The sequence below is a fragment of the Gavialis gangeticus genome, unplaced genomic scaffold (assembly GCF_001723915.1).
Source record: "Gavialis gangeticus isolate Ggan-Ray unplaced genomic scaffold, GavGan_comp1, whole genome shotgun sequence".
NCBI lineage: Eukaryota > Metazoa > Chordata > Crocodylia > Gavialidae > Gavialis > Gavialis gangeticus.
This window is the reverse complement of record NW_017729031.1, coordinates 55,632,866-55,654,993: the sequence shown is the minus strand read 5'-3', so window position 1 is coordinate 55,654,993 and position 22,128 is coordinate 55,632,866. Positions and strand designations below refer to the sequence as shown.

General features: G+C 43.4%; 1 protein-coding gene across 2 annotated transcripts in view; it reads right to left on the bottom strand.

The window, feature by feature from the left end:
• Nucleotides 1-22,128, bottom strand: part of RAPGEF4 (Rap guanine nucleotide exchange factor 4) — a 304,750-nt gene that overhangs the window by 233,428 nt on the left and 49,194 nt on the right. Inside the window, exon 1 of one of the 2 annotated variants that reach the window (XM_019522933.1) lies at nt 8,065-8,270. The exons of the other annotated variant lie outside the window; for it this stretch is intronic. The gene's annotated coding sequence lies outside the window, so the exon portion shown is untranslated. Of the gene's footprint in view, nt 1-8,064; nt 8,271-22,128 lie in introns of those variants that run through there. 2 annotated transcript variants of the gene reach the window in all.

The following is a 22,128-nucleotide window of genomic DNA, read 5'->3' as shown; positions in this document are numbered from 1 at the left end:
AGGGTTTGTTTGTTTTTTTATGATGGAGTGGATGTTACTGGAATGGCTAACTTCCTTCCCATCAGAAACAACAAAAGCTCAAATGACACACATTCCTATTTAGTAGATTTTTTAAGATCCAATATAAAATAGTAAAGTAGCCAGTCTGAGGAAAAGTTTGCCACCTAGGTGTTTCTCCAATTTCAGTAGCAGATGAAAATGCCTCCACTAAAAACATTTAACTTTTTCTTGTTTTGATAAACAGGTACTTTATAGCTCATAAGAAAAGAAAAAAAGGTTTAGGATTTAACATACTGTCCAGATTTCTATTGAGTTATTTCAATGATGTTATATTAATGCCGCAGTATGCACATCTACCTGTGCCTTAATGCACCATAATGATGGTGTATTGAGTATTGGACCTATAACAACAGGTACTAACTTAATGCATCGTAATTGGTACTACTGCGTAGTAGCGCCAGAGCATGTCTTGTAGGTGATGCTAATGCACAGGAGACTAATTCTAGTGCACATCAGGGCATTCGCATGGCTTTCGCTGTGATGCGCTAATGTGCAGTAGAATTAGTCTATTGCGCTTCTAGTGTCTCATATAGAAGTGCAAAGTGGCCCAATACTGGCTATACAAGGCTCTCTCTCTTGTTCTCATGTATTGCTAATGTACTGCTCAAAGCAGTAGACTGGCACCAAACATAAATTGCAAGAGAATTGTCCATAACAGCACTACTCACCACTCCCTCAATTTTTCCATCATTACTCAGAGGTTATATTTTCCTTGTTCTTCTCCATGATCACACTTCTTTTTTCTCTCTCTCCCCTGCCCTGTGCCCAGTGAGAACAGTGGTGGGATATGCTCTGAGATTCTGTCTAGGAAACCAGTGTACACACAGACAATCAAAATGCAACCCTGACATGACCTGGAGGCAGTGCCTAGTAGTGACACTAGAGGAATCCCAACCTGTTTAGCATTCCCCGTACAAGCTTCCCATCACCAAGAAAACAGGTGACCTTGAATGGCTGATGTTGCATGGGGCCTTGGCCACAGGACCTTTATCCACCACCTAGACCTGGCAGCATCAGCAACCTACCCTTTCTTTGGGGAGGAGGTAGAGAAGATGTTCTTCCATGCCTTCCTGGACTGTTCCTGACTGTGGCCACTCTTTGCTGTCCTCAGCATCCTCCCTGGCACACTGGACTTAGACTTCCCTAAGACTGTGTACAATTTCTCTATGCTGTACCGAGCAGTAGAAGGGAGTATGATCTGCCTCGCCAGTTTCCTTCCAGGCCAGGCCAAGATGGCAACCCTGAAAAGCCACAGAAACAACCTTGCAGGAGCCAACACTGATGAAGCCCTGCTTCTTGGTCCAGATGTGAATCACATTTGAATTTCGAAACTTTGCCTTACAACAAAATGTGTACCAATTTGTTTCCTGCTTGGCCACAGAGGAGACACTATGCAAGATGGAAGATGGACAGTTAGTCCTAAATGTATAACTCCATAAATGTTGCTGCAGGAAGTGGGTTTCAATCTCTGGTCATATGAGTGTTTTCATTACTGATAAGTGTTTCATGCCTGGCCCCTGGGAGAACCACACACTTTTTGCACTTTTATTTTTTTCTTACTTTTATAATAACAGATTCAAAAGTTTAAAAAAAGTTTCTCTCTCTCTCTCTCTTCCTTCCTCTCCCCCCAAGCCCAACTTCCTCCTCCTTCATTGCTCTCCCCAGGGACAATGTTGCCAGACTGTTCCTTAGCCTTTGTTATCGCAAGAAGTTAAAAAAAGAAACGTTTATATTGACTTCTGGGAAATCTTTCAAACTTGAACTTCTGTATCAAGGGCCCTCATCCTGGGTCTATTCTCTTTTCCTAAGAGACTCACCAGGGTCAGCAATACAATATATGCAGATATCTATGGGTGCTTTTTAAACTGGGCAATGGTAGTACAGTGAAGGTGTTTTACCTTATACTGTTCCCAAAGTCCTCAGTTGTGTACTTAAGTGGGCTAGCATTGAAATTTACAACTCCGAGTCACACTGAAGTCTCTTACAATGTAAAGCACTGGAAAAAAAAACGCAACCCCAATACTGGTACTTAGACACAGCAACATTAATCAGCCTTATCCAACACATATCTCCAGAATTGATGGACTTGCATCATGCCCTGAAGTTTAACAAACTCAAAACACTGTGGACCAAGGAGGGAAAGCTAACAATGTGACAGGTAGTGAATTAAGTTTTCTCCTTAATGCATGACAACTACCTTCCTTTATTGTCTCCTTGTCCTTCTCTTTTCTCATCTACCTGTTGTATTTTAGCTTACAATTCAGAAATGCCTGACCTACCTCAGGTACTAAAAATAGTGTAGTCATGTTTGCATGGAGCTCTGCCTGGGCATTAATTTTCCCAGTTTCTCAGGTATCTTATCTTAGCATTGTACAGTGTGGAGACAAGCACTGCACAGACACATAGGAAACAGACATGGTCTATAGCAGAAGAGGCTCCTCATCCTCTGCAGTGGAAGAGTAACCCCAGTCATCTTGGATCTTCTGTTTTCTCTTCCACTAAGATGCATATGGTTGCTGATGTGCAATAGCCTCATACATAAAACAAATCTTCTCCCACTGATTCCAGCATCTAGCACAATAACCAATCACCAATACCCATAACCTTGGTCTGACCCTCCCTTTAAGCACCATCTGTGGCATTTGCCAAAGAATCTGCAGCTCTAGGATCAGCCTTCTTAGCCATCAATAGACTCTTTTTCATTTACACCCTTTACTTAACTGGTTGTAGTGACCATCCTGAACTATGAGGGACTGCTGACAACAACAATACCAGTGGTGGCCAACCTGCAGCACATGTGCCACACGTAGCATTGACAGCCTCTGTTTGTGGCATATTGCAGATCATGGAGGGTTCAGGCAAGGCAGAGATCTGAAAGCAAAGCAGCAGACTGGGCAAGAAGCACAGGGCAAGAAACAAAGCAAAGCAGCATTTCAAGAAGGAAGCACAGGGGCATGGAGGAAAAAGCAGAGCAGCAGGCTGGGCAGGGGAAGGGGATTAAAATAGCACTTGAGAATGGGGTGCTAATGTGTGGCATGCCTGCCAAAAATGTTGGCCCCCACTGGGCCTCTTACATATAAATGCATGGAGAGGGACAGGAAAGAGGAATCAGTAAGGAGGTGTCCCACAACTTCAAGATGTAATGACTGGGAAGACTTGTAGTCTCTCTCTCTCTCTCTCTCTCTCTCTCTCTCCTATAAGGCTAGGGACAGACATTACACATAAACTGGTTTAAGTGATCAGAAACCGGTTTAAACCTGTAACAGAATAGATATTCAGTGTACATAAACCAGTTTGAAAATGGCTGAAACTGGTTTGAGATAAACCTGGTTGAATGTAGTATCAGACTTAGCTGGTTTGTGTCAAGCCAGTTTATGCAATGTCTGTTCCAGACCCCTTCCTGGTTTAAGGTAAATCAGATTCCCCCAGCATCCTGGCATGCTCTCTGGGCTAGGTGGACCCCTCCACTCTGCTCCCTGGCTGAAGCTCCAGCAGAGACTTGCAGGCACAGCTGTCTGGCTTCCCTGTGCCCCATTTCCCCCTCCACCTCCAGTTGCTGCTTAAGCAGGGATCCTCCTCTCTCCCACAGCACAGACTGTAGCCAGCATGTGGTATGCTAGCTAATGCTAAGAGTTGTCTGTGTACAGCAGACAGGACAGTGGCTTTTTAGGCCTTTTGGAGCTAATCAACAGGTTAGCTGGTAATGCCCCTGCATCCTTCCTTTAGAAAAAGCTGTTTAAGAAAAGCTTGAAATAATGAGTGAGGCTTTGTTTTCTGATGGGGTGCTAAATGCTGTTAACAGAGCAGATAAATGCTCTATTATCAGTGAAGAGGGCATAACCCCTCCCTAATCAGAGTTTCTGGATGGGGCCTGACCACACCCCTCTCAGCTCAGCACTGTGGAAGGGAAGGCTGCTCTACCGTCCCCTGGCTTCTAGCCTGTGCCTGCATTTTTTTCAGTCCAGAGGCGATGTCTGTGTGGTTACATACTGATTCAACCTAGGCAAGTTAGACTAATGGACTTGATGATCTGCTCAGGTCCCCTCTGACCCTACCAACTATGAAACTATGAAACTATAATCTGCAAAGATTGAATCAATTCAGGCTCAGGCTTTTTGAATGCCTGTCCCTAGCCTAAGAGTACATTGGGAGTGTCTAGTTCCAAAAAAAGAGGCAGAAATTAGGCAAAGCCATGTTGCTACCAACCACCTTGCTAGTTAGCGGAGTTGGCTGGCTGGTTGGATATCCAAAGGATTATGATGCACTCAAAGCAATACAGTAGTGTGCACACTTCCTGTTAGGACTCAGGAACTCAAAGAGGCAGATCCCCAGGGGACCTTTTTGTACCAGTCCCTATAAAGTACAAGGCCTAGATGCAATGATTGGGAACTTTTTTGAATTTCAAAGTAAAATTGTTGAGTTTTTATACATAGAAAAGTATGTGAAATGCTATGTAACCAAAATGGGTTCCAGAATTCCAGGGTTTACTAATGTACATTTTTCTCTAAAGTCTTTTGCTGACATGAGATATTGTGTGGGGCACAGGTTCCTTTAAAGTTCTGGACCCAAGCCTAGTGATTCAGTAGTCAAGGGCAGTTTTTCCATTAAATTTAATGGGAGCAGGAATGCCTTGTAAACCATTTGGCTGAATACCAAATTAAAAGAAAATTTAATACGCTAAAACTGGCAATGATGAGTCACTCAAAGTGCAATAAATAATGTCCATCAGCACACCTTTATATAAAGTATGCAAAACTGTATTTAGAGTAAGCATTTAAGTATTGACTGAAAATGGAAGTGGAAATGAAGGCATGTGCAAGTCTAGTGAAATAGCCTAATGTTTACAGTCAAATACTCAGCATAATAAAAGTCATAGACCAGATGTAGCTCTGAAGGAAAAAGATGCACCTCTCATTGATTAAGGGAGCTGCATCTCTCATTACAGGGTCAAATTTGGCTAATACACAAGTTCCTGATAATGCTGAGCCTCTATCTATCTCTTGGATGAGAAAATGAAGCACATGAAATCTGCAAAGGAAACGTCCTATCAGCTATTCATATTTTTGTTCAAAGCAGCAGATTTAGTGACTCTAATTTAAGTCTTCTTGTGTTATGAGACTGACTAGAAACATTCAGTGGCAAATATTTGTCTTAAAACCTCATTGTGAATACAACTGTATAGTATGTTGGAGTATACAGTGTTGCTATTCAAAATAAATTCTGACAGAAATTTAAACAAGTTTTGTCTGGTTATACAAAAAAAAAATGATGAAAGCTTCTAATTGTTGCAGTCTTTTTAGCAGCCAAAATAATCTCTGGAAGTTTAAGTGAATACAGGTCACAGGAAGTAGGATCGCTTTATTTTACCACCAGAAGCCCAGCTTCATTAATATAAATCAGGACTGATTATACTAGCCTGGGAAAGGGGTGTATTGAAATGCTTCCTAATAAGGCTCCCTCCTTTTTCAACAGCAATGCTATATATTCTACACACTATATTGATATCATAAGTCAAAACATTGATAGAAAGTCATATTTCTAAAACACAGGTAAAATGTGTCCTTTTTTTCACCCCAATTCTGAACTAAATGCAAAAGATTCTGGGGCAATGCTGCCCATAGCTGATTAGAAAGTGTCCCCTACCTCCAACTCCCAAATAAAATTCTGACATTTTGATGTAAAAATTCAACACTCAATAACAAAATTCAATATTTAATTGTAATATTTTAACTAAAAACCAAACCATTTCTATTTCTATTGTAAAAGCCACTGAGGGGCTCAAACTCCTATTAACCTTGTGTCAATCATACTACATGCTCATGGGGATGGTTTGCAGACATCAACCAAAACAAAACAATTATTTTCCAAGAAAGAATAAACTCTTCACAAAATAGTTTATTTAATCAAAAGCCAAATTGGCAACTGCAGAATACTCGCTACAAAATTTTCAATTAGGTCTTAATTCTGCTTCTTACTTGGTGATAAAAATATGCTTTCTTATACCGTTTCATAGATTTATATGTTAGCTCACACAACAAAGAAAGATATAGTACCATGACTCACAGAGTTTACAATTTAATACTTCTCACTTGAGGCAACTGAATGAGAGTAACAAAGGGTCAGAACAACTGATGAACTGCTACATTTCCTATTGTCATTGTTGTTTCCTTGTGCAGAGTTAGACTTTATTGTACTGTTTATTTATAATTACACGTGCCTATTGTTCAAGCTACTGTCCTCCCACAATCCTCCTCAGGATTCAAGGATAACTCTGTGTGTGTTAATATAAGGATGTAAAGACAAACTGCCAAACTGACCTATACCTGATCTGACATTTGGCCCTGTTGGCCATTTATCCTTCTGGGAAGACAAGTGAGCTACCACTGTGTTACAGAATGCCACTTCCCTTTTGTCTATTCTTGTCTTTAGTTTGGATAAAGGCACTGACAAAAGCAGCATCTTTACTTGGCCTAGTGCTGAGCCAAAACAAAATACTCTGTTTCCTAGTATGGGTAATAGGGGGCCAACATGAAATTCCATAGTGTAGGTGCTGAAAGTGAAGAGGACAACAGCTGCATAACTATCCATAACTTTTTTACTTGCTTCAAAAAGCAGCCAGCCAGTCTTAGATAACAGAGTTAGACTCTTTCTGTTTCTGCATTTCCTCATCTGTTATACTTAGCAGTAGTCTTATCAATTATAAAACAAATAAATACTTTTGTATATCCAATTAATATCTATTTTATCAATAGTTCTAAAGATTAGGCTTTCATTAGTGCACAGCTGCAGAGACAAAAGGTACAGGGTGCACTGTAACTGATCAAGGTTTATCATTTAAGTCACAGAAACAATCGTTTACATTAATAAAAGATAATCCACTTTTTAAAAGATAATTCATTTCGACTGGATCCTGACTCAGAAGTATTGTTCCATTTATTCTATTCTGTGCCTCCGTTTCCCTGAAGCCCCCAGTGGAATATTACAATAAATCACTTTTTTCTTTTTCTTTTTTTTAAAAATAAAAACATGTCCAAACCTTCCCTTTTTAGGGCTCATAAAATTGTGTATTTTATAACAACTTTCCCTAAAATTATATTGGAAACTAAGTTTATATTTCTGGACATTTAAGAGTTGATACCTCTATCTTTAAACAAAAACACAGTCTCAGCATCTGAACAGTAAAATTGCATCTTCCCTTTTCAATTCTACATGCATTATTTAAACATGCTGCTCTGAATTCTAGCATTAGGCTTTTCCTTGGACCAACAATCAACAACAGCTTTACAATTTGGAAAAGCAGGAAATGTGGGCTATCCAGGACTGTTTCACACACTTGTTTGCTATGTTTTAGCCCCAGTATTTAAATATAATCTAATTTTGTAAAAAATGAACTGAAATCAGATTTGCTATAAAAACTTTTCAAATGTAATTTTCAGACTAGCAATCAATGCTTATTCAGTTTCCATGTCATCTCCATCTTCTTTCTCTGCAGATGCTCAAGTGATGTTAAATTAAACAATTGCACAAATTTTAAAAACTAGAGGAAAATTACCATCTTCACTTAATTCTAGTATATAAAAAGGTCCACAGAAAACATCCTTTATGATCATTTTTCCTGAAAGCAAGAATAAAACAATACAAATACTCACACAGTAAAAGTAGAATAAGGCATCTTGCTTACACATTGAGTTGTTTTTAAAATGTGAGACTATAGTGGTGAAATGAGATAACCCCCCCACCTAAATGCTTTATTGTAAGAAAAAATAAATCTGTAAATGTAAAATATTTAAATTATCCCTAACATAGCAGTATGCTGAACCTGATAGTAACCCAAAAATACAGATCATTCACAAACATACACTGTATCAAACTATTATCTACTTAGTATTACACTTCATTACATTCACCCTAAATTTGCGCACACTGAAAACACAGGCTTGTAAACAACATCCCCAATGATGTAATTACAACACAGAAACAAACATAAAGAAAGCTTAAACTTACAATGATGTGTTATCATAGGTCCAGCAGAGCAAGAAGCCCTAAGGGTACATTTTAGTTTTTTTATCCGTGCTCTGTTCTTGCTGCTGATGTGACTATTCAGGCACATGGTCAAGTTGCAATCAGCTTCTCTCTCAGTGATGTATGAGAGCTGTGCTGATTTATCTAGTCTTTTTGCAGCAGATTAGCACTAATGTTCCTGCTTCTGCATCCTACCTTCTTTGACAGTAGGCTCTGCAATATCATTGGCAATCTAAATTAAAGAGCCAGCAAGGTAGCACAGATTTTTTTTTCCTGTAAAACAATTGCTACGTGGTCTCAAACAAGAATACCACTATTTAATCTACTGAACCTCCTTTTCAATATCCACGCTGAGAATGTTAGTCAGATACAGAAGAATGGGTCCAAAAGACTGCTATAGTTCAAAGGTCTTTTTATGAGTTATTCTGTTAAAAGGATTATACTTTTGTGCAGATAGCCCCAGGCACCAGGCAGGCAATATGCTGACTTTTCAGCGAGAAACATGGGATTTACACTATTTATAAGACAAAGATACTATGCATGCATAGAGAAATCTAGTTTATAGCAAACAAATGGTCAACATGAAATTTAACTAAGAAATTAATAAAAATCAGGTATATTTGGTGTTTGGAAGTAAAGAACTTAGCATCCATTTGCTTAAACAATATTTCTCTACATTGCTTCCTGTGTGCTAAAACAAACTGCCTCTTTTTCAGCAGAGCAGAAGTATTTTACACTATGCAACTGGTAAAATCAGCGGACTTGGATATAAAATGTAGTAAGAAGAAACAGAATAAACTTTTGTTACTGTTTTGTCTTTCCAGTGAACAAGTAATATCTTAGCAGTAAAACCCTAGTTTTAATTCATGAAATTTTCTGCCCAAGAAATGATGAGGTATAATATTTTAATTATAAGAACCATTAAAACATTTAGGAAAAAATGAATGTCTGACAATATTTATTCTTGGAAAATTCTGAACTTCCGGATTAGTTTGGTCACTGTCTAAATCAATTATATCACACTATTCCTAGCTTTTATCCCTTTCTGACTACAGAAAAAGATTAGTATTCTTCTCTGCCTTTAAGAAATGAAAATGATTCTTGAAAATTATTAAATAAACAAGTCACTTATGTCACTGGAACACTGGGAGTATTTGAATAGCAGACAGGACTCATGGAGTCCTACTCCCTGATCATGACTAGCATTAATTTTAAGTAGGTTATGTGGAGTTTTTTTAGGCTAAGCATGATATCACCAAATAAGGAAGAGTTGTATTAATTTACCGTTTCATAATATACTCTAAAACAGAACATAACAAGCTGCTATTTTAGTTCTCATACCTGAAATTCCATAAATAATCATAGTAATTAAAAATTCAGCAGCTTTAATCACAAAGTGCTTTAGATTTTATATATACATGAGTATTTTTTTTTAAATGTGGAAGTGTGGAAATGATTTAAAAAGAACACAGTAGTACTTACAAAAACACTAGTCCAGAAAATAATGAATAACCCTAAACCTAACTGAAACCAAAGCAGGAATTTCAGATCAGAACAATGTAGTCATTTAAAGTCTGGATACCAGAATGCTCTTACAAAGAGGTACTATGGGATTTTTAATGGCCACAAGTAAATGGAAGCTCCTTCCCTTGAAAGATGGCACTCTCCAAGTAAGCACTCTTAACCACTGGAGACAACGGTCCAGTGTTGTTTCAGAAGGATCCCCAAAACCAGTACAATGTCCATCACACAAATGCAAGAGTACATGAAGTGTTTCTACTTGTAGAAATATGATAAAGCTCTTGCAGAACCTTTGGGATGAAGGTGTTTTATAAAGAGTACACCTTTACCTAACAGAAATGTAGTCTGTTAGGACCAGACCCAGTAAAGGATTTAGTCCTTAAATTTTAGATACTGCAGTAACTAACTTCTAGGTGCTGTGCCCCCATAATGGAATCCAAAAATCAGCACACTAAGGAAGAGCCAACCTAATCAGCACATTTAGCCAAGGACCAGCTAAAGGAAATAGTATGCACTTGGATTTGCCTTTAAATCTTTCCTGCCTTCCCTCATGACAACCTATGCCCCAATATGCCCTGAAGAAATTACCACTTTGGAGAATAACATAATTCAGTCACAAGGTGCATTATGTCCTTAGTGTGGTGCAGTCAACAAGAGTGCTAAGTGCTGCCAGTTACGATGACAGCATTAATGATGTGGACACCATTTCACCAGAAACTGGAATAAGACTTAGTCCACCTAAAGCCTTGTTACGCATTGCACTTTTTGCTGCTCATATGTTGACTGGTCCTAGTACTAGTTCAAGTTTGAAGCATTTGCACCTTAGGTGCTTTTGGGGGAGCTATTTCTCCTGCCTTGGGAAGGAAGCCCCAGCTCAAGGGGACCCATCTAGCCCCCTATCTTTTTCCTCCTAGGTCCCTTCCTGGATCTGTCTGTGGTCTGCAACCTCACAAGCTAGCATGTGGTCTGCAGGCTGTTTGCATGGGCCTGCACCCCTTGGGGGTGGGAGGGGAGTTGGCTTGGTGCCAGAACTGCCCCTGGGCAGTAGCATTTCTGGAGTGGAAAGTTTATCTGCAAAGAATAAGAGGGTGGGGGAAGGGATACTGCATCCTGGGATGCTGGAGGACTGCAACTTGGGTGGCTCATCACTGGAGAGGAGCCACACATTAATGGAATATGAGCTGGGTAACAAGGATCAGAGATAAACCTCTCCTGGAGCGGTATAACTTTAAGCCACCTAAAGTGTGCTTAAAACAAGTTTCAGATATTAATGTGCAAACAATCCAGGAGCTAAGACCTTCAGCAGCTTCCTAAAATTAATGTGTAGCAAGGCCCCTAATCTCATATAGGTAAAGTCAACGCTAGGGAAAAAAAATTGTGTTGGCCAATCTACATTGAAATATTATTGCAGGAACATGAGAATGGAAGGAGCCTCTAAGTCACAAACAAGACATCACATCATATATTTCTTTGCATAAACTGACAAAGGTCAATCTTAAAAAGCAATTAGGGTTTTGTCAATTTTTTTTTTTGGTTGGGGGCGGTGGGAGGGCTCCATTAGTGTGGAACCAATAGCAGACTTTTGCTGAAGCCTGGGAGCAAAAGCTGTTCAAGTACAGGCCATTAGTACTGATCTTTGAGGTTGAGCAATGAGAATATCTTGCAAACTTGCAGAATACCCCACCACTACTCAAAACTGATGAGATGCCTCATGGTATCCGAAACTGTGCAATAGTCAAGGGACATCTACTTTGAGCATATCACTGGCTATCACCTTTATGCAGAAAGCCAGCCAAGACCACCTGCCAGAAGCAAGACCAAGGGGACAGACTGAAATGCCCCCACAATCATCACAGACTGTTTAATACCCTTAAACATTCACCAACCCAGCAACTGTATAACGTGTGCTAAAATCCACTGTCTATGTCTTACAACCTGGCAAATCTCACTGATGCAATTACTATAAGCGGGAGCTTGCCTTTCTTCTTTCTATAGTGTTGCTCTGAAACTTCCTACCTGCTCTACCCAAGCTAATGTAGGCTGCATGACTACCTGTGTTTTAAAGCTCTTCTCCAAACCTTTTCTAGTCTAAGTTCACTGTCTGAAACATGCATGAACAAAAGTATATGCAGTATTCCATGAAGGTCTCATCAGGAGCCAGTAGGCAAAGTTATGGAAGTAATTCTAGGCTTCTCAACAGAGTTTCTCTCAACCACCTAAGATTTACAATTGCCTTGTCTATATTAGCATTTCAGTATACACTAATTAATACCTCTTAAATACCTACTTTTTCCCTCTGCAGATATTGTCAAGGATAAGACATCAGATAGAAACTGGGTCACATTAACTTGCATATGGGCTGATGAATGTGTGACAAGATGTGCATAATATTTCCAGTCCCCCATTTTCCTAATTCCTATGTACTTATTGAAGTGACCTTTGAAGGCTTTGATTTTTTTTAATGAATTTTTGGTTTGACTGTATCAATTCTAGCTGGATAAACAAATTCAGCCCCAAAATAAATTTAAGAGGAAACAGAAAGACCATCATATTGCCATTTGTCACAGAACATACTATGGGCCCTTTCTAAGCCCCAGTACTTAGCTTAAGTGTTACATACAAACTATGCAAATGACACACTAATACTGCAAACATACAAATGGTTATATGTACTTCCACAGGAAATTACTCAAGGCAATTTAAAGTGTAAAGTCAAACAAATTATCATCTATAATTGAAAACATGCAATAAGTTTTAATTAAACATGACTCCTCTACTGAAAAAGAAAAAATTTAAAACTTGCAATAGAGGAAGATGGACAATATTTAAAAAAAGAAAAGAATTGAATGAAAAAGGAAAGTAAAAAGCTCCACACAAACTTATTTCCAAGTTGTCCAACTTTATTCATAAAACTACATCCTTTCATGATCAAATTTGTTTATTATGAAGATTTGAAACAAAAAAACATATTGCGGAAAATATGTAGAGCCTTAAGGCAGAGTTTAAAATAGTATGGTGCTTCATTATCAAAGTAATAGGCTTCTGAAAAATTTCATAATATTAGACCAAGACAGACAAGGAGGAGTTTGGGTGTGCAGGAACAAGCAACATAATTCTTTCTTCAAAATGTAGATTTAGTTATTTTAAATATGACAAAGAATCAAGTCTATAGGTCACACAGATTCCTACCACAGAAAAGGGACCCTGCTGCTTTTTTTGCATGGGATCAAGGGGCCAACATTTAAAGAGTGTTCCACGCAACTTTCCATTTATGATGAGAGTTTATGTATTGTTTACAAGATGTGCATTGGCATATGGTGAATGTTAATGCCTATGCAGTGCTTGCAAATATTAAAAAATAATCAAAACACCTCTTGGAAACAGATACTTATTACTGTCTTCCTTTTAAAAATTGAGAAAGTAAGGAAGGAAAGTGAATTAATCTCATCAAAGGTCACAGAGGGTGGCCATTATCATAGCCAGATTAGACAACCTCCATCCTTGTGGCCAGGGATCACAATGTGACCAGATTTACCAGGAACCTACCACAATGACAGACCAAGCAGCACCATCTAACACAGCCATAAACTGGTTCAGGCCACCTTGAAAATTCAAGGGACTATAATAATTGGTTTCCCTTGGTCCATAGACCAGCTTAGACCTTTATCTATACAACAAAGCAGAAAATCCTGCTAGGCTAAGTACAGACAGTCAAAAACTCTGAGACTGAATTGATTCAATCTTTGCAGGTTTCTGTAAACTGCCTAGATTGAACCGATTAGAAAGTAAACTGATGTTAACTTTTCCAACCTGAAAGGCAGCCAGACCCCTGCTGTGCACATCTCCCAGCCTGACAGCCACAGCAGAAAGCCAGGAGATGGGCGATTCTCCCAGCCATGCCCTTCTTCAGCCTCCAGCCTGGTGAGGAGAGGGTGTGCAGGGGAAACACCCCCACCAGACCCCCAGCTGGGGTTTCCCTGGCCTGGGGAAAGGGGAGGGGGAAACCCCCAGTGGGATGTTTCTCCCTTTCTCCCCCATGCATGGAGCTGGCTCCCCTAGCCCTAGCTCCTCAGTCTGGCCCAGCTGAAGAGGGGGTGTGAGGGGAACCCCCCATCCTGCACTGACTCCCAGTTGGGGTCTCCCCTGTGCAAGGGTAAGGGGGAAAAGGGGAAGCCGCATGCAGGGTTTCTCCTTCTCTCCCCCCACACCCTCACACCTAGAGCTTGATCTGGGTCAATCACCCAGCCATGCCCCCTCCTTGGTTGGCTAAGGAGGGAGTGGAGGGAAAATGCTCCCCTCCCCAGCTCCAGACCCTAGCCAAGCTCTGCTGAGTGCAGGCTGGGAGAGAAGCTCGCAGTGGAGGCTGCTTTTCCCTCCTCCACTCCCTCTTCAGCTGGTATGCTGGCTGAGGAGGGGGCATGGCCAGGTCTCCCTAGTTCCCAGCTTAGGCAAGGGAAGTAAAGCCCCCACTGCAGGCTTCCCTGCGGCGGGGAACTGGGTTGATCACCTGGCCATGCTCCCTCCTTGGCCAGCAGATAAGCTGAGGGGGGAGTAAGGGAGGAAAGAGCCCCCTTATTTGGCTCTGGACCTCCAGGTGGGCTGTGCCTAGTGCAAGGTTGGGGGAGCCTGAAGTGGGGGCTTTACTCCCCCAACCTGAGCTGAGAACTGGGAGCTAGCCATGCCTCTCCCTGTCCACTGGGTGGGCTTAGGAGGGAGCTGGGGGGAGGGGGGGAAACAGCTGCCCTCTCCCTCCCTCTACCTCTATGCCTGGTCCCCAGCCAGGCTGTGCCCAGCACAGAGGGGTGTGTGGATCCTGCAGTGGGGTCTTTATGGCCCCCACCCAAGCTGGGAGCCAGGGCAATCACCCAGCCACACCCCTTCCTGAGCCAGCAGGCTGGCAGGAGTGGAGGGGGAATGCCCCCCCAACTCTGGACCCCCAGCTGTAGGGAAGCCTGCAGTGGGGGGTTTACTTCCACCCCAGCCTGGAGCCAAGCCAATTCCCCCTGCGAAGGAGGTGGAGGTCTGGGGGAATTTGCTGGGCTTTGGGCTGCCTGGGATCTTACAGCTGGGGGCAGGGCTGCCCCACTCAGTCTGTGAGGTCTGCAGCCTCCTGGGCCCATAACCAGGATGTAGCTGAGAGGGTCCCAAAACTTATCTGGCCCTCTGACCACTACCCTGTGCTCCTTATCCATGTGGGCACAAATGACATGGCTCAGAACAATCCCAGCCAGGTCATGAATGACTACAGGACTCTAGGAGTGGGGCTCAAAGGGTTTGGGGCGCAGCCGGTTTTCTTCTTGATCCTTCCCATTACATGTCACTGGCACAGGAGGGTGAGAAGAATTCAGGAAGTAAACAGAAGACTGCAGCGCTGGTGCCGTTATGAAGGCTTCAGCTTCTACGACCACAGTCCACACTTCAGAGTGAGAGCCAGTGAGCTATTGGGAAGGGACAGCCTCCATTTCACTCGCACAGGAAAGAAGCTCTTCTCAGCCAGATTGGCTGACCTGCTTTACTGGGCTTTAAATGAAGTTCGCTGGGGGATGGCCAGATAATCACTAACGGCTAAGTTTGCTGATGACACCAAACTATGAGAAAGTTCGGTCACCCTAGAGGATAGGCTGGCAATCCAGGCCAACCTTGACAGGCTTGCAAGGTGGGCAGATCAAAACCTGATGGCATTCAACACTGAGAAATGCAAGGTGCTCCACCTTGGGACAAAGAACCCACACCACACTTAGCTAGCACCACAGCTGAAAGAGACTTGGGGGTCATGATTGACCACAAGATTAACATGAGCCACCAGTGTGATGCTGCAGCCAGCAAAGCAAACAGAACTCTAGCCTGCATCTTCTGATGCATCTCAAACAAGACCTGAGAAGTCATCCTCCCACTTTACTCGGCCTGGGTGAGACCACAGCTGGAATACCGTGTCCAGTTCTGGGCTCCACAATTCAGAAAGGATGTGAAGAAGCTTGAGAGAGTCTGGAGGAGAGCCACATGAATGATTAGAGGACAAGAAGGCAGGCCTTATAAGGAAAGGATGAGAGACATGGGACTCTTCAGCCTGGAAAAGCGTAGGTTCAGGGGTGACTTGGTGGCAGCCTATAAGTATATAAGGGGTGCACACTAGGAACTGGGAGAACATCTGGTCACCAGAACACCCCATGGGAAGACTAGGTCCAACAGTCACAAACTGTGGGAAGACCATTTTAGGCCGGCCATAAGGAAAAACTTCTTTACCATCCAAGTCCCCAGGGCCTGGAATAGACTCCCCAAGAGGTAGTGCAGGCACCTATTCTGAATTCCTTTAAGAAACACTTGGATGCCTATCTTGCTGGGATCATTTGACCCCTGCTGACTGCTTACCTTTTGGGCAGGGGGCTGGATCCAATGATCTTGCAAAGTCGCTTTCAGCCCTAATGTCTATGTATCTATGGAGCAGACAACATAGCCGAGGACTGCACAGCATCCTGGGATGCTGGAGGATTGTGTGTTAAGTTTAATCACAAGGGGATTTAGGACAGAAGTTCCATAAACCAGTTTGACCTAAAGCAATTAAGTCAAATGCTACATTCAACCAGATTTATCTTAAACCAGTTTTGTCCATTTTCAAAGTGATTTGTGTGCACTGAACTTCCATTCTGTTACAGGTTTAAACCAGTTTCTGATCACTTAAATTGGTTTAGTCTAACTTCTGTCCTGAGCCCTAGTGGAAATGTAGTTTATACCAGTGTTCAGAACAGAAGCTATACTAACAAAAGGATGTTTTTTCAGTTTAAATGTGTTCATGATAAGGCTTTTTGCCAGCACTGCTAAGTCAGTTAATGTGATTTTTTCTTACAGCATGCCAAAAAACGTTTAAGTATAAACCTTGCCTCAATGACTCTGGGAAGACTGAATAATCAATGATGTTTAAGGGAAATAAATCAGTAACAACATTTCAACCCCAGGGATCCAGTTTACATTTCAAGGCTTTCTCTGCATGGAAAATGGCAGGAAACTTTCTTCTAAATGGAAGATGAGATTAGCCTTGAAATGCAGAGCTTCCCAGAAAATCAAGGAAGTCTAGCAGCAGCAGACGGCACAAGCCACAAAGGTAGCTCTGTAGGCACCAAGGATCAAGCAAGAACAAAACAGGAAAGCTAATATGTTGCCACCATATGGACCATATAAGCCAGCTGTGGCAAAAGAATGAGACAAAACTACTACAGAAGCTGCAATATTTGATGACTTCATTCTGCTCTTATTTTTGGCTTTACCTTTCTGGATAGCTAGCATGGACCCTGAATTTTTTTTCTTCAAATAACAGAAGCATAACCCAAGTTGATATCCTCACATTTCTAAAAATTGTCCTATACTTCTGTTTATGATTTAATGGCACTTTTGTGAACATATCCTTTTTCACCTCCTACAAATAAGGTTGCACCAATGCAGGTCAAAGGTTGAAGATTAGATAAAAGCAACATGACAGTTGCAAATTGTTATGTTATATCACAACACAGGGTATCACATAATTTAAGTGGCTTTCCCCCCAAATTTCCCTTAAACAGTTTGTGACAGATGGAATGTAGTTTATCATTACATTATATGTATATTATATATATTATACCGCAGGAGGTGAGTTTAGCTTTCCCCCAGATAAGTGAAACAACTTACCTCAGTGGATGAAGAGCCTGGCCCATGAGACATCAGTCTGATGAACAGATTTCTATTTGAAATGTGGCCTGCGAGACAGCATATCAAACCTTTGAAACTTCATATTAAAAGTCCCTTAATTAGGCCTTTTCTAACAAAGTCTTAGAGAAAACAAAGAGATTAAAACTACTGGAAAAAAACTAGTTTGGAGATTGGGAGTGCTGCCCTAGATGAAGGATCTGCCAACTTAACCAGGTAGGAAAGAGGGGTGTAGCAGGAGACATCTCTGGACATAGCACAAAGGATTTTTCCCCCCCACATGGAATAGTAGGACTGGGACTCTAACAGGCAGGTGGTTGCCAAGAACTGCTCTCTGGATATATAAGGCTGCCTTTGTTCTATAACTATGCTAAGACTTTGTATACAGTTTAGCTTATTGTATATTTAAATCTAATTATGCAATCATTTCATTCTGCTTTTCTTTCATTGTCTCGCCATTTTAAAGAAATTTTGTTTTTACTGAGAGAACTAATGGTGCCTGTGGAACTGGCACTCTACCTGTGACTAGAAAAGGCAACTCCTTTTAGCACCTCTTAAAAAGAAATGCTGAAGGGTAAAATATTTCTGGCTGCTAAACCTGTATTCCAGAAGGCCTGGATAAAAGTGTTCTCTCTCAAGGAGTAGGGACTGACCTAATTCACAGGGACTTCCCCTGATTTTATGGTCCCAGCACAGTGCTGGTCACCATTTGTGGTGGTGGAGCATGGCAGACCCTCCCCATGCCTCTGATTGGCCAAGGGGCCCCAGAAGTCCTACCCCTCCCCAGAGATTGACAAATGGCCACCTGTCAATCTCCAGGGAGAGGCGGGACTTCCAGGGCCCCTCAGCCAATTGTGGGGCGGGGGGCACCATGCTCTACCACAAGAATCTCCCTCTCCTCCCTCCCACTTCCTCCTCCTAGTGTTTCAGGACACCAGGACTTCCCACCTCTGTTTTAGCTCCTTTTTTTCCCCTCTTTCCCCACTTGCTGGCCTTTTCCAGCTTTTTTATAGTCCCCACTTCTTTTTTTGCAAGGATTAGACTTTTTCATGGGGGAACCTACCAAATTCATGGTGTCTGAAAAAAAGTCATATAATTTCAAATTCAGTTAGGTCCCTATCAAGGAGGTATGTTGCAAAAGGCATGATAAGGGATACTCTTCAGGTGAAAGGAAGAAACTCAAATGAGGGTTGGATTCTGGCTTCACTGAACACTTTCATCTACCAGTTATAAGGGACAACCCCACCAGACTTATAAATGCTGTTATGAATCAAACATAAGGGTGTTTATTAGGGCTATGCAAGGCTTCGGAAGTGGCCCTGGATCCGAAGTGCGGGCTCATTCAAGCTGTCTGAAGCAGTTCAGAGCTTCCAAAGTGCTTCAGAAAAGCTTCAGATGCTTTGGATGCTTCGGATGCTGAAAGTGAAAGTTAGAAGAGAGGGAGAACAAGGCAGGAGGGGAGAGAGGGGGAGGGGAAGACTGACATGTGTAGGTGGCCAGTGAGAAGGATTTCTCTCTGGCTGCCTTTCCAATGACAGCGTCTGGGAGGAGGGACCTAGAAACAGCATAAAAGCCTCTGTTTGGAGGTATGCTATGCCTTTTGCTAGCTTGTTCCTTTTCAGGAACTGTATGAGAAAGGTACTGTAGCAGACTCAGGCATCTCACCTTGGTTACTTTACTCAGTAGCTGAACTTGCCTGCTCCTTTTTGTTGTTAGAAAGGATTGGATAGGATTCATCTTATCTTAGCTTAGCACCTCTTAGTACTATTCAATTCATTTCTTTCAATTTATATTTTCTCTTTTTTTATTGCAAACTTTGAAAAAAGAAAGCTGTATTTTCCCTGCCAGCATGATCCATCACTGTGCAGGGAGGCACACAGATTGCACACACATACACACACACACACACACAATATAAAGAAGAAAAATCAGATAGTCATAGGAGAAGACAGATAGACAGCACACAATTTTTACATAGCTCTTAATACTGAAGCAAACAATCAAAGAAGAGTCCAATGCACGCACACAACAGAGGGAATAAAACACACAACAGAAAAGGAGTGACACGCACACCTTTTGCAGCACAGGAAAGATTAATATGAAGCGTGCTGGAAAGGCAGGTGCCAGATCTTCTGGCAGGGGAGGGAGAGGGTGTAAGGGGAGAGCTAGAGCTGCAAGCCCCCTGCACCCCCAAACACAGACACATTCTCTTCCCGAGCAGCCATGACATCAGTGCTGCCAGTGGAAGCAAGGAGGTGGGAGCAGTGTCTGCACCTGATGTCCCTGCACCTGCACCACCTCCCCTCAGTACAGAAGTAGGCACCAGCAGTGGAATCACTGCCTCCTCCACCCCAATGTAATCTTTTACCATGAGCCTCCCACTGCCAGAGGAGGAGCTGGAACCAGGGATGCTGAGCACACTGACTCAAGCAATTCTGGGGACTGCAGGGGAATCAGAGTTTGTGCTCCACAGCCCTCAAATTTCCCCTAGACCCAGGTCTCCTCTGGAAAGCAGCACCTCAGAGGAGGCTGAGGTTGTGGAGGCAAGTGGCTCAGCTGAGGCAGCTCCTCCTACTGTTGAGCCTCAGCCTGCTGAGGGATGGGATAAGGCAGGATCCTCAGTCTCAACCCAGAAGCAGGAAAGTAGTGTAGTGTGGGAGCATTTTGAGCTGGCAGATGATTCCAGGTTTGCCATCTGCTAGCACTGCCGAAGGCACAAGCTATGGCAAGGATGCGAGACACTTTTCCACCGCAGGGATGCTGCTGCGTTGGAGGAGGCAGCACCCCCTTGCCCTTCTTCCTGCTCAGCCTGGCACCAGTGCAAGTGCACTGAAAGGGAAGTCCCCCACTTGCTCCAAAGCCCCCTTCCCCGCAAAGCAGAGTCAGGCCACCCTGGACCAGTGGGGGAAAGGTGGACAGAAGAGGGGGCGCATTCCCAAGGTGAGCGAGATCACCCAGAGCATTGGGGAGATGCTTGCTCTGGATGGCCAGCCCTTCTCCCTAGTTGAGTGGCCAGGGTTCAGGTGGTTCATAGCACTTCTAGCCCCATTTTACAAAGTGCCTGCATGCACCACCTTCAGCAGGGCAGTGGTGCCCTCCCTGTATGACGCATACAGAGAGTTCTTGAGGGAGAAGCTGCACAAGGCAGGGCTGCAGGTAGCCTTGCACTTCACCTCCTACATCTGGAGCAGCCAGGGTGGTGATCACGCCTACCTCTCCCTCACAGGGCAGTGGTGTGATCAGTTAGGCCATCAGCAGGCTCTACTACAAGCCGAGGTGCTGGATGAGTCCCACATGGCAAGGGAGATCATGGCGGCCATGAACCATATGGTGCAGGGCTGGCTTGTTGGGCAGGCTGAGCTCACCCGCAGGTTCATGGTAACCGACAACGGTGCCAATATAGTGAAGGCTCTCTTTGATGCCAACTTTGTTGGCATCCACTGTGTGGCACACAGGCTGCACCTAATAGTGAGGGATGTCTTGGAGGAGGACAGGGCTACCGGTGACGGCACTGCCACCACTACTGCTACAAGCCAGCTCATTTTGAAATGAAGGAAGGTAGTGGGCTACTTCCACCGCAGCATCAAGGGGGGACAAGATGTTGTGGGAGAAACAGGCAGAGCTGAGCATCCTGCAGCACAAAATCATGCAGGATGGGGAGTGTAACAGGGTTCTCCTTGAGACCCTGTTGTTAAGGAAAAGGGGGCAGCTGGAAATAATGAGACCATGAGGAGGGCAGGCCCCAGCCCTCAGGTGCCAATGGCAGCTAAACCCTGAGGATAAAAAAGAGAGGAAGACGAGGAAAGGTGCCTTTGGGCACCACAGGAGGAAAGAGGGAGAGGAGCTGAGAGAGGGACCCTGGCGCTGGATTGGAGGGATCTCAGGATCCAGATCTCATTGGACCTTACCTTGAGTCCATGGGAGCGACGGTGAGTGCCGGGAGAAGCGGAGCCAGGCCGCAGGCTGGAGCCACGCTTGGCATTAAGAATCAGGGACGCTCCGTTGAGCTGGAGGGGCAGCGGGTGGGAAGACCCTGCCCCGATCCCTGAAGACACTGGGGGACTTCAGGAACTCCAGGAAAAAGCAAGCCCCAACAGCGGGAGAGCCGCGGAGCCTGTTCACTGAAGCCGCACGATAAAAGGAAACAGGCGGTGGTGGTAACAAGCCTCTAATTAGTCAATTAGCGGCTTAATAGAACAAACAGAAACTTTGCTTTTCTCTTTGTCAATTACGGGAAGGGGAGTGGGCTAAGACTCAGGCACAACCAAGAAGCCCGGAGACTCCCTTTTGCAGGGCTAGGGATGGAGATCCTCTGCCGAATACAGGCAGTGACCCAGCGGAGACCCCGGGGTTAACCCTTAGGACGGTGATTCCCCTCTCCTCTAAGAGGGGATTTCCCTGTAAACCGGCAAACCACTGAATAAAAGCAGAATGAAACAAAACCAAGTTATTTCAGTGTGGTACTTCCAGCGGATACTTCCTTTGGTAATAATCACTTCCTCCCAATTTAATTTCTTTAAGATCTAAGTCGTGGCAGGTGGGAAACACGAGGCTAGAGGAGGTATTCCACACACGCTGACATGGAGACTCGGTGGAACTCCACATACCTGATGCTTGAAAAGTTGATGGAGCAACAGAAGGCCATCCATGAGATGGCCTTGCTTGGGGAGACTGGGATCAGCGGCCCCCTGAACAGAGCTGAGTGGGGTACCATCTCCCAGATCTTGGTGGTCCTCAAGCCCTTCCTCATGGCCACCTAGACCCTTAGCGCTGGCGATGCCCTCCTCAGCCAGGTGATCCCCCTAGTGAGGGACCTGGAGAACCAAGTGGAGAAGTTCCAGGGGATCA